General features: G+C 44.2%; 1 long non-coding RNA gene across 1 annotated transcript; it reads right to left on the reverse strand.

Annotated features, from left to right (window-relative positions):
- Window positions 1-3126: 3126 nt before the first annotated feature.
- On the reverse strand, window positions 3127-6864 carry LOC133216273 (uncharacterized). The gene is made up of 2 exons (XR_009726600.1): window positions 6757-6864; window positions 3127-3227 (listed from the first exon to the last, which is right to left on the reverse strand). It is a non-coding gene; the product is annotated as an uncharacterized LOC133216273 (long non-coding RNA).
- Window positions 6865-11088: the final 4224 nt, after the last annotated feature.

The raw sequence follows: 11088 nt of genomic DNA on the forward strand, positions 1-11088 counted from the left end.
GCTGATGGTGCTCTTTGCTTTTTAATGGTATTCTTCCACTTAAACATTGGTCATCCATGGCCACAGCCCCTCAGGGGTATCCCTGTCCCAGTATGGGTTGCCCCCAGGCACAATCCCTCAGGGGTGTCCCTGCTCTGCTGTGGGTCACCCACAGACCTTGCATAACTCAAACCCTGTGATTTATATCTGATGCCAAGCCCTGTAAAACACTGACAGGAGGTTGCAGCATCCCGCAGTAGATCCTGAAATGGAGGTTATGATATTAATATATGTCCTGCTGTCACTTCATTGACTGACAACAGACCGATGCCATTAAGTGCCCTGTCAGCTCTTCATTAAACGCTTGATTGAGGACTGTCAGTGATGCCTTTTCTCCTTTAATTAAGACAGGCATTTCTGAAGGCAGGCTGGAAATCAGCCTGTGGACAGGGCAGCACTGGGCTCCTGGTGCTGGGTAGGCAGAGCAGAGGAGGATGCCTCACCCCTCTCTCCCCTCTGACTGTGACTTTAGAAAGCGTGTTAATTAAAAAGTGTTTCAAGGATTCATGTGCTGTGGCTCCTTTCTTAATTAGCAGACCCTATTAGCAGTAAAACTGAGTAACACAAACAAGCTTTTACAGATCTCCCCATTTCCTTCTACATTTGCTGGAGCGATAACGGAAGATGGATGATCGTGGGTGTTCCAGCTGATTAGGAGCCAAAGTTTTGTTTTCTTTGTCCCTTTCTGAGGGTTATGAATGTCCAGATAAGGGAGGTTTCCTCTGTGCCAACGACCCTGCCAAGTGAAGCCTGTGCATGCCGAGGGGTCACTAATGAAGTGGTTTGGATGGCAGTTAGCACACGCCGAGCATGTTAACATGGGGAAGAACAGCTCCCAGAGGTGCCCCAAAAGATTGAAACAGCAATGGCAAAGAATAAATACATTCAGTCAGAAAAAAGGGGGGTTGTTAGTGCTGAAATTCATGTTCTCGAGCTTTTCTGCACTCTTCATTTACAGGGTTAATCCTTCTGGAAATCAGGGCACCTCATTCAGGTGTTCTAACAAGGACTCGGGAGGGAACTGTTGAGCTCTGCCCTGTTTTTCAAGGCTGGGGCTGGCTTGTGGAGGGAGCAGTGGGAGCCGACCAATGCATCCTCCTCTGCTCACTGCTTCCTGCAAGTGGGTCCCCCCTGAAGCAAACAGCAGTGCCCAAAGCATCACTTCAAGGAACCTTCACCTTGGCTGAGAGCTCCCATCTGTATCAGTGCTAGTCACACAGAGCCATAGGCCTGGGGCTTGAGATGATGGAGGGTGGCAATTTTTGCATTCTTCAGAGGAAAACAAAGCCCAGTATTATATGCAAGTAGAGAGTCTCCAAAAACCCTATTAACAGGCTTCTCTTCATTATTCCTTTGATTTGCATATTGCTGTCTTAATGCAGGCTAAATGTAATTATTTCTCAGTGTTGTTTTGCCTGTATTAGTGGAAACTGTTGCCACAGGGCCCTGTTCAAAAACTGCCTATATAAATATTGTTAAAAATAAATGCATAACATTAATTCTCTGTCGTTCATGTCACTGTTTATTTAATGCTCTAAAAAGCTAATTACCACTCATTTTACTTTACATCTTTTTCAGGTCTTAAAGTCTCAGTGCTATAAGATAAAGGAATTAATTGTTAATTAACATACCTTTTTTGGAGCACACTTTTTTCTTTATCAAAGATTACAAGAGGAGGAAGAGAAGGGGAAGGGGGAGAAATGAAGCTCTCGGTATTTCTGCCAGCTCTGATGCCAAAATGGGCTTTTGCTTAAATAACACCACAAAACTTTTATCTGGCCCCGGGGAGAAGAAGTACAAGCTATGGTGTGTGAAGCCAATAAAAAGCATCAGTATTATTATTAGTTTTCCTTGCACTGGATGTCTGAACACATTGTACCCGACTGTGTCTGCAGCCTGATGGATTTGTAAAAAGGGAAATGATGTTGCTGGAATTCTAGGCATCCAGCACCAAAAAGCAGGATGCCCTTTGCTGGGAAACAAGGCAGCATGACCTACCAGAATTAATCCTCAACGATAGCTTTTTGCATTTGAAGGGGCATTGATGGGGATGCTGAGAATTCCAATGCCCATTCCCAGGCATCCTAATGCACAGGGAAGCCAGGGAGACCTCCAAACTGGACAACCAGGCATGAGATGTTTTACATTACCACCTCAAAGGGTGTAAAGCAATCAAACCCATCATGCAGGGTTAGATTGATACTACTCACCTGCTTGTTGCTCCACTTTATCCTGGCACCCCACACACACACACACCAGCCTCTGAGTCGGGTGACACAGGTAGGTGCCATATAGAAGGCACTGAAGCAGGAGGGCAGAGGGAAAACTGCAGTTACACCACTGATACAATTCCTGCACCCTTTTTACTCTGGGGTGGGGAGGGTGCCATATATTCTTCCAGAGCTTGGTTAGCACAGACTACACTATCCGCTGGGATCACCTCCGCATATGGTGCCTTTCATCCATGCTAAGGACAGGTTCCTGTATGGAGAAACTTTTCCATCTTTCTACCCCTTCCTGGGGCCTCCCTAGTCCAGATCAAGATGGCTTTCAAGGAAGGAGTAAACAAGGGGTGCTGGGCTCCTGTGGGAAGGCAGTGGTCCTATTCCTGCCCTCATTTCAGGATTCCACCCACCCGCCTCCATCTCTTTGCTTCAGTGCCGTTGCCTGTCTCACCCATACGTGTTTCAGGCAGAGATGTTCACAGTAAGCTTGACCCTGACAGCAGCAGCTTTGCAGGTCACAGGAAAGGGCTTTTCAGCAACGCAGTCTTGCAAGCTGTCAAACATCACCATGCTGATATCCTAAACCTACTCCTCTCCCCACTTAAGCCTCGGATCAGCCAAGAGGAGCAACACTGAGTCAGGTTTAGCCCTAATGCCATTTTCCTTGTCCTTGTGTCCAAGTTTTCAGCTATTCCCTGCCATGATTTCTCTGTTGCCTCCCCAGGGCAATGGGTCACCATACTGTTAATCTCTGCTGCAAAAGCCTCACCGTTGGGTGTCGCGATGGGAGCGTGCTGTTCATGCCAGAGCAGACTTTGCAGCTTTGTGATGTATTTATAGTTGTGTTGCTTTTCTCTCCAGCTAATTGGAAATGTCAGGGAACTTTTAATTTGTAACAATGAAGTGAAAGTCTTCCGCCTCCGTATTTACATAAATTAGGGCGAGTTTGCACACATCCATTTCCTGGAAGAAAAGACAAAAAAGAAACAAATTCGGGATGAGTTTCCTACTTGAAATATTCATGAAGCCAGGCATAAAAATACAGTAACTGCCTAGACAGGCTTGTCCAAAAGGGAAATTAAGAACAGAGCCATGAGGATGATTTAAAAGCACATCCTGGTGGGCTCTCCTTGCCCTTCCACTTAGTTGGTGGTGGGCTCTGACTGCCCTTGGGTTTTGTCACAGGCAGGAGGGGGCAGTCCCTTGCACTGCATCCAGTGCTGCTCAGCTAGTAAACAGCACATCAGGGCCGCCAGTGCATTCTGTTCTCAGCAGGAAGGGAGAGGCTGAAACATTAAGTGCTTATGGGCAGTCCTAGTTTCATCCAAGCATCTGTCCACATCCCTGACCTATTGCCTATTCCCAGTAAATATTTAAGACTCAGATAGCTTAGCATTTTGGGGCTATTTTTATTGTACCTGCAGTCAGAGCACAGTGAGGGGCAGTGATTCAGCTGCTAGCATAATTCATACACAGTATTCTCCAGCATTATCCTGTGAATCTGCTATTAACCTGCATTATTCCATTAATTCAGTATTTATCTCTGGGGCTGTTAATGGAGTATTTGATTTAGCAGTACATGAATATTGCATCCTGCAGCAGTAAGAAAAAAGGTGAATTTAAAACCAGACCAGGGTAACTGCTAATCAAATATATTCGTGAAAAGCTGAAACACAAATCCTGCTCAGCTTACCCCAACCGTGGGGCTGACATTTCAATCCACTTAGCACAGATGGAGCACTTTGTCATTTGTTCAGAGGGACACCGAGGATGCCGGAACCCTGAGAAGCTCACATCTGTTAGACGTTCCATAGAGTTTGCTGTGGCTACACAAAAATCCACTTCCAAGGGTAAAAATATGTCTTGGAGGAGCAATAACAGCTTGATTTAGTCTTGATGCTTTGTCATTTTCAGTTGTAATGGCACTGGGACACAACCTGTTGAAAAGGTCCAGGCCGCACATGAACAACCCATATGGAGGAGCTGGGCTTGGAGAACTGAGTTGATTCCCTGTTCATATGTTCTTATGTCTTCAGCATTGCTCAGAAATTCTTGCTTGCAGACCTTGTAAGTTCCCAGATAGGCTGAAATCAAGTAGTGGTGGCAATGTAGGCTTTGAGAGAAGCCTGATCTCTTGCATAGCTCTATTTTGGGTCAAATGATGGACACCTGACAGATCCTTGAGTAGCATCTTCCAGATTAATTGCCACGTTTTAGTTTGAAACTGTTTCAAACCACTGCTTGTTTTAGTGGTCGATCACTCACAATGCTCATGTGTTATCTTGCCCATCTCTCTTGCTATAGCTTTCAAATACTGTTTTTTGTTGTTCTTTCCTAGGGAGCACTTTGAAAGAGTCAAACATCAACTGAACTCCAGGTTTCTATACTTGAAAAGCTGATTAGATCTTAGCATTGGTCTGAAATGTTTGCAGGAAGAAAACAGCTGGGAAAAAACCCAAAACCAATTGTAAAGTGAAAGCTGCCTGCCTGTGCTGCCACCACGAAGCCCTCTGTTCCATGGCTTGGATCAAAACCTGCCCAGCAGCTCTGTGCTATTTGGACCACTGCACACTTCCTGTGCCTATTCCACCTGGAAAACCTTCTTCTTCCTGAAATCTCCCCTCCTGCACTAAAGACAAGTACTTTGTACTGCCTGTCCTGCACTTCTGACTCCATTCCTCACGCATAGCTCATGGGAGGGTATGAACATCTCTCTTTCCTTTCATTTGAAATACCCTTGCAGATTCCTAATCAGGCTTTAAACACACAAAGAAGGTGCTGCCTGCAGACAATCCCTTTTGAGTTTTATCTTGCCTCCACTGCATGCTGGGAGAGGGGATGTGAAGCCTCTACCAGGGCTTTGTGGTTACCCAGGCAGTGCAGATCGATAAAGCTTGTGGATACACACCTCATTATCCTGTCTCTAACTCAAGAAGCTCCTATTTACCCAGGTCATTGGAGAATACCTTTAAGTAGGTCAATTCAGGAGAGGAGGGGGCACCTACGCACCCTCCCTGTTTAGTATTCACAATTGGCACTGAATTTCCCATCTATCATGGGGTGGTGAGTATTAATTACACGGGTGATGAGAAGCCAGGGAGGGTGAAGGCAGCATCAATCTTGCCCTTCTGGTATTTGCCAGAATATTCATGCAGAGTTTTGCTTTGTTTTGCTCAAGCATGTAATGACAAGAAGGGTTGTTTCCTGGAAGCTCAGACTTCTCATACCATGAGAGCCTCCTGCTCCAACGTGATGTTTCCAGAAGTGCACTGCTGCAGCCTGGGGAAAGAAAAGGCCTGTCTTGCTCTTGCAGAATACAGAGAGCATTTGCAATTTGTCGGTGTTTCTCCCAGTCTCTTTTCAGCACTGGAAGATGTTAGCAAGCAAAGCTTTGATGAGAAGTGTAACAGACCAATGTTGAAAAGAGATAGCTGCTATCTTGTAAGCGCAGGCAATGATGAAAGGAAAGCAAGGTCAAGGATCAGAGAGTCTGTATAGGGCGGATGGAGCAGACATGTAGCATATCAAATTGATGAGCGAGCTCTCACCTGGGCATTTACGCTATCAAGGGCCTCGCTGGAAGAGCAGTACAAAGGGAGGGTTTTCAGATACTCTTGCTGCAGTGTGGTCAACCATGTCAGCATACTGTAATTACCACCATGCAGAGAGGCCCAAACTCCTCCTCACCTTCCACCACAACGTCTGATCCAGGGAGAGGTTTGGACAAAGTGCTGAATAAGAGCTTTCTTCCTGATGCTGAGCGATTAAAACTGAGTCTGGGCTTTAGTACTGCACCTAGTCTGAATTAAGGCCTTAGTAAATGTCTGCAAGCGCCTGCTAATGCATATGAAATTGCTGCTGAGCTCATCCAGTGCCTTCCATGACCATAGAATCATAGAACCACAGAACCACAGAATCAGCCAGGTTGGAAAAGATCTTTAAGCTCATCCAGTCCAACCATTCCCCAGCGCTGCCAAGGCCACCCCTAACCCATGGCACTGAGGCCTCGTCTCCACGCTGTGTGAACACTTGCAGGGACGGTGACTGCAGCCCTGCCCTGGGCAGCCTGTTCCGATGACCGAGCACCCTTTGGGCTCTGGCTCAGAGAAGGCCAAACTGGAAGGTTAGATGCAACTTTGTGGTTTTAATGCATCTCCCTTGATGTCTGCCATTGTATCCTTGTTTCCAGGAACAAGGATAAAGGCAGTCGTTTTCAAATAGTCTTCCCCCAGTGTCTATACAGTTCAGGGAATGCAAGAGTTATATTAAATTCCAATTAGATATTTCCCCTTCTGAATCCAAGTTGTCGTATTTTTTCCATTTGTTACACAAGATACAAATACAAGGTAGTATTTGGCAGCTACGTGTGATGGAATTGTTTTCGTTAACACTAGAAGAGGCAGAAATCCACCCCACAGGCTCTGATCTGAAAATCACGATGATACCTTGAGTTCAGACAGAAGTGTTTAACACAGCCTGGTGATCCTCTCACCTGTAATTCCCTCTCCTTTTCTCCAGTGCTTGCCTGTATGTCCTGAATCCCTGTTTGAGTGAAGGCTGTCAGTTATCGCAGGTAGTTCCTGATTTAAAGCTCCATTCCTATGCTGGAAACAGGTTTGCCTCAGGATATGTGAGAAAAGTGATTAATTTAAATCACATGCAGTGATGAAAGAGCATTTGTCTGACAGCAAATGTATTGGCAGCCTTTGGTGGGGCAGCTGCCTTCTGGGGCTGAAGCGTGAATCATTGCCCCATCCACCCAAGGAACTGCTTTCATCTGGGGTTCCTCAGGGTCCCCCTCTGCAGCTGGTTCTCCCTCCCCTCTGAGTGCATCTTTACGTTGTCTGTCAAGGGAATCAGGCAGGTTTTACAGAGCTGTTAGTCAGATACCACCATCCTTCCAAATGAAACTGCTTATTTGTGCTTTTTGGTCCGGAGCTCTGCAGTTGTGCTGATGCTGGCAAAGACTGATTGAAACGAAGGCACTTTTGTTTTTTCCCCCAAACCAAAAAATACAGCAAGAACCTCGGGTTTTACTCAGAATGCAATTTCCAGCAAACATTTCCAGCTGGCTCCAATAATTACCTTTAAGGGCTCTGTCTGTTTGATTAGCTGTAGCTAATGGGAAACTTGCACCAGTTCACATTAATGCTCTTCCTCTCTCTTCTTTTGTTTCTTGTTATTACTCACCAGAAAATCACTAATGATGTCAAATTCAGGGGTAAGAGGATTTTGATGATTTTTACTATTGCAGCCATTCTTCTGATCCAAGAGATTGAGTTGTGCTAACTGGGACCTGCAGTAAGCTCTTCACCCCTTAGCACACATAAGCTTGGTAATTCTGCATAGCACAGTGTTCCCATAGAATACAAATCCTGGCCTTTAGCCTCCTCCTGTTCCTGTCCTAAGGAGAAACCTCTGAAACAAATTCATGATTAAGTTGTTACTCAAAGTGTTGCTTGCCTTCTAGATGGAATGAGACAAGCGTTGAGAACAACTTGATAGATCACAAGAGTACCCTGGGCTTATACTGAAATGGAGCAGTTCAGGTTGGAGGTTCCTGTATCCCTTGAAACCTTTTGAAAAGTTAAAATTTAGGTCAATATCAAAGGAAAACCTCATTTCAGCCAAGGCAAAGTATTCACTTTGCCAGTGTAGAAACCAACTTTTACAATTCTTATGTATTATTTTATCCTTGGGTTTTTTTTTGCTCTCCCTCTCTCCCTTTTGCCCAAATGCATTTGTCAAAGTTGGGTCAGATTCATAAATAATTATCCTTAACCTGGCCAGAAAATGAAAAGAGTAGATCTGAAATTCACACTCATTTCCCCATCTCCAGCCTGCCAACCTGGTCAGAATAAGGATTTTCAGATGCACACACTTCTGTGCTTTGAAACAAGAGGATACAGATAAAAGATGACTTTAAATGGGGTTTCTGCCCAGTTTTCCCTCTGCAGAGGTTTCTTGCTCCAGACACAGCCTAAAATGAAAGGTTTGCACCATGGCAATCAAATCCTACTCACCTGTTTCTTAATCCACCTGCTTTAAGAAAGCAGTAGGTGATGATTTCCCTGCTTCTATATCCCTCACCACAGTGACAAATGCAACAGAGCATTGCCCACTTTCTATTAGAGATTAATCCTGATGTATGAATGTGCCCGTGTTTGTCATTAGCACAGTAATGCATAGGCCCTGCTCTTCATGGCTAATTTTTCATCTCTATTATTATTCACTTGTCGGTGACAGTGACTGTTTTCCACCTCATAAAGTGACAAGACTCACATGTCAACACTGCTTAAAGCATTAAAGGTGTTTCACATTAAAAAGCACCACAAACCCCAAATGCACTGTAAACAAGGGAAAAGAGAGCAGGGTTTGAGTGCAGCAGTCATGTACAAAGAAGTCTTTCCTATAGCAGTTTGGTCCCTAAAGCAACCCATAGAGACTCATGAAGACAAGACAGATACACCTGCCAGGCTCACGTACGAGGAACATCCTTCTCCTTTAAGCATCAGCATTTCAGAACAGCACAGTTGTCATTTTTGCATCAAAATGAATGGCATGATTTTCAAGGGGCTCAATAAAGATGTAATAGCTAAAATACAGAGACAGATGACAAAACTTCACACAGGCAAACTGTGTCCAGGTCTGCAATCCCATCAGGATAGAAAATTATGCAGAATTCTGTTGGTATCATCAGTATTTTACCTTACAAAAAAAATCCAAAAATACTGACATATCACTTTTAAAGCTGCTTTTATTTTAATACAACCTTTTCATTCTCCAGTTTGAAGTTACTTTTCACTTTATGGCGAGAGTATTAATCTCAAAATTGACTTTAAAATGAAGTACATTTCCTCACAAATCTTTGTTTTCAGGATCAAAAGTCCTGAGTCAGGTAGAAGTTCACCAGAAAACAAGTCGCTTCATTCAATCTGGGCTAAAGTTTTAACTTAGGTGTGGCATTGTGAACAGAGAATTAGGCTTTAAGGGAAAGGACCCCTTAACATCGCAGTTTGGGCCCTATATCCCTGTTTCCCTAGAGGAAGAACAAATTGTTAGTGGTCCCCGTAAGAGGCTTGAAGATCTTCTCTAGAACCCAGCTTTCAGCTTTTCCATCACTCTGTTTCCCACAGAATATTGTACCTATTGCTCCCACCATCATCATAGTCCTCTCTTCATTCCCAGCTGCAAACCAGTCTCAGGGGCACTGTGCATATGGAGCAGATTAGAAACTACCAGTGCAAACCCTGCTTATTGTCCCTGAACCTGCTGTCACTGCACCTCTATCAGCAGCAGAGGCATCTCCCTTTCCTGCCATCAGTGTAAGCACCTTTACTGTCTCCTCTGCAGTGCCAAACAGCTACAACACCATGAATCTCACTTCATTTATTGCTTTCCCAGGGCTGAATTCAAAATTACCATATCTTATTAAAAGAGAAGCTTTAAAGAGTAGTCCTCTCTCACTCATCATCCTGTCTTCTGGGATTCAGCCTCCAAGCTGTGCAGGGAGGTAGGTTGTACCCATATTGTGGAAAATGCAGTAACATGCCTTCTGCATGACACAGGGGGCTAGGCAATGATATTACACAGCACAGTAATACTTAGTTCAATCAGATATAGGTACAAGAGAGGATCATGTATTAAAATGAAGGGGAAAAAACTATTAGTTACAAATTGGTTTCAAAAACAGAGCCCCAACTCAATTGTATTCCTTCTCTCTTGGCCAAACCCTAAAATGCTGAGAGTCAACTCCTTGACTGATGTAAATTGTAAAAGTTAATGTGACCACGATGCTCTGTGAGGAAGTTCTGGCTTGTATTAGTTGTAAGTCAGAGTAAGCCCTGTGAGAGCCACAGGAAATTATTTCAGCTTCTAATTGAGATCTCTATCTGGCTCCTAAAGAGTAACCATAGTCTACAGCTAATAGTTTTATTAAGAACTGTTCAGTTCTCCTGCTACTTTAGGAGAGTGAGCGAGCGGCTGCGTGGTTCTCAGTTACTGGCTGGGCTTAAACCACGACTAATGAAAAGCTGGATCATTTGTCCCCATTTTCCAATCCAGATCCAAACTGCTGGAGGTATGGAGAACCTCGGAGCTCAATGGTGGCCTCACTGCCCTGTGGGGAGATTTGCCACGTCAGCAAGCAGAATGGCATCTCAACAGGGCATTGGGTGGCTTATACTTGAGCTATTGCTTAAACTCATTCATGCCTGCTGAAACACTTTAGATGAACAATGGAGTTTGTTCAGGGAATTTCTGTGATTATCTCATCCAGAAGCTTTTATTGGACTTACTAAGTCTTTATAACATAGACTGAGCATGTTCATCCTGGTCTCCATTCAGTCTTACTATAAAACTGACTTTGTCTTCATTGCCATTCTCATTATAAAATTGACTTCCAAAATGGGAATGATCAAAGCACATTGCTAAAATGACTCCCAGGTATTGATTATGCAATGATATGATCTGTAAGGATGTATAATGGATATACACTCACATAGCTGTTCTGTGAACTCTGGACTAATCATCACAGGAAAAAAATGTAGAAACATGTGTTTTTCTCTTCTGAATCACACCTAAACTCCCTCTCACTCGCCTTTTATAAAATCACCATGTACATGGTAGTTTTGCTCATGTAAATGAGCAGTGTACACATTTAGCATGTCCAAAGCCTGAACTGGTAATTAATGCTGTCTAATTACTTGCAGAGACACACTTGGGCAGGTTATTACCCATTACAGGTCTGCACGAGGAGCCCCTTCCCACTGCCTCCTCGTCTCTGCTGCACTGGGAACTTCCCTTCCATAGCCACCTTGTAAAA

This window comes from Neopsephotus bourkii, unplaced genomic scaffold (assembly GCF_033783945.1).
Source record: "Neopsephotus bourkii isolate Nb327-2 ecotype Australia unplaced genomic scaffold, CSIRO-AGI_Nbou_v1 NB_1036, whole genome shotgun sequence".
Classification (NCBI taxonomy): Eukaryota; Metazoa; Chordata; class Aves; order Psittaciformes; family Psittacidae; genus Neopsephotus; species Neopsephotus bourkii.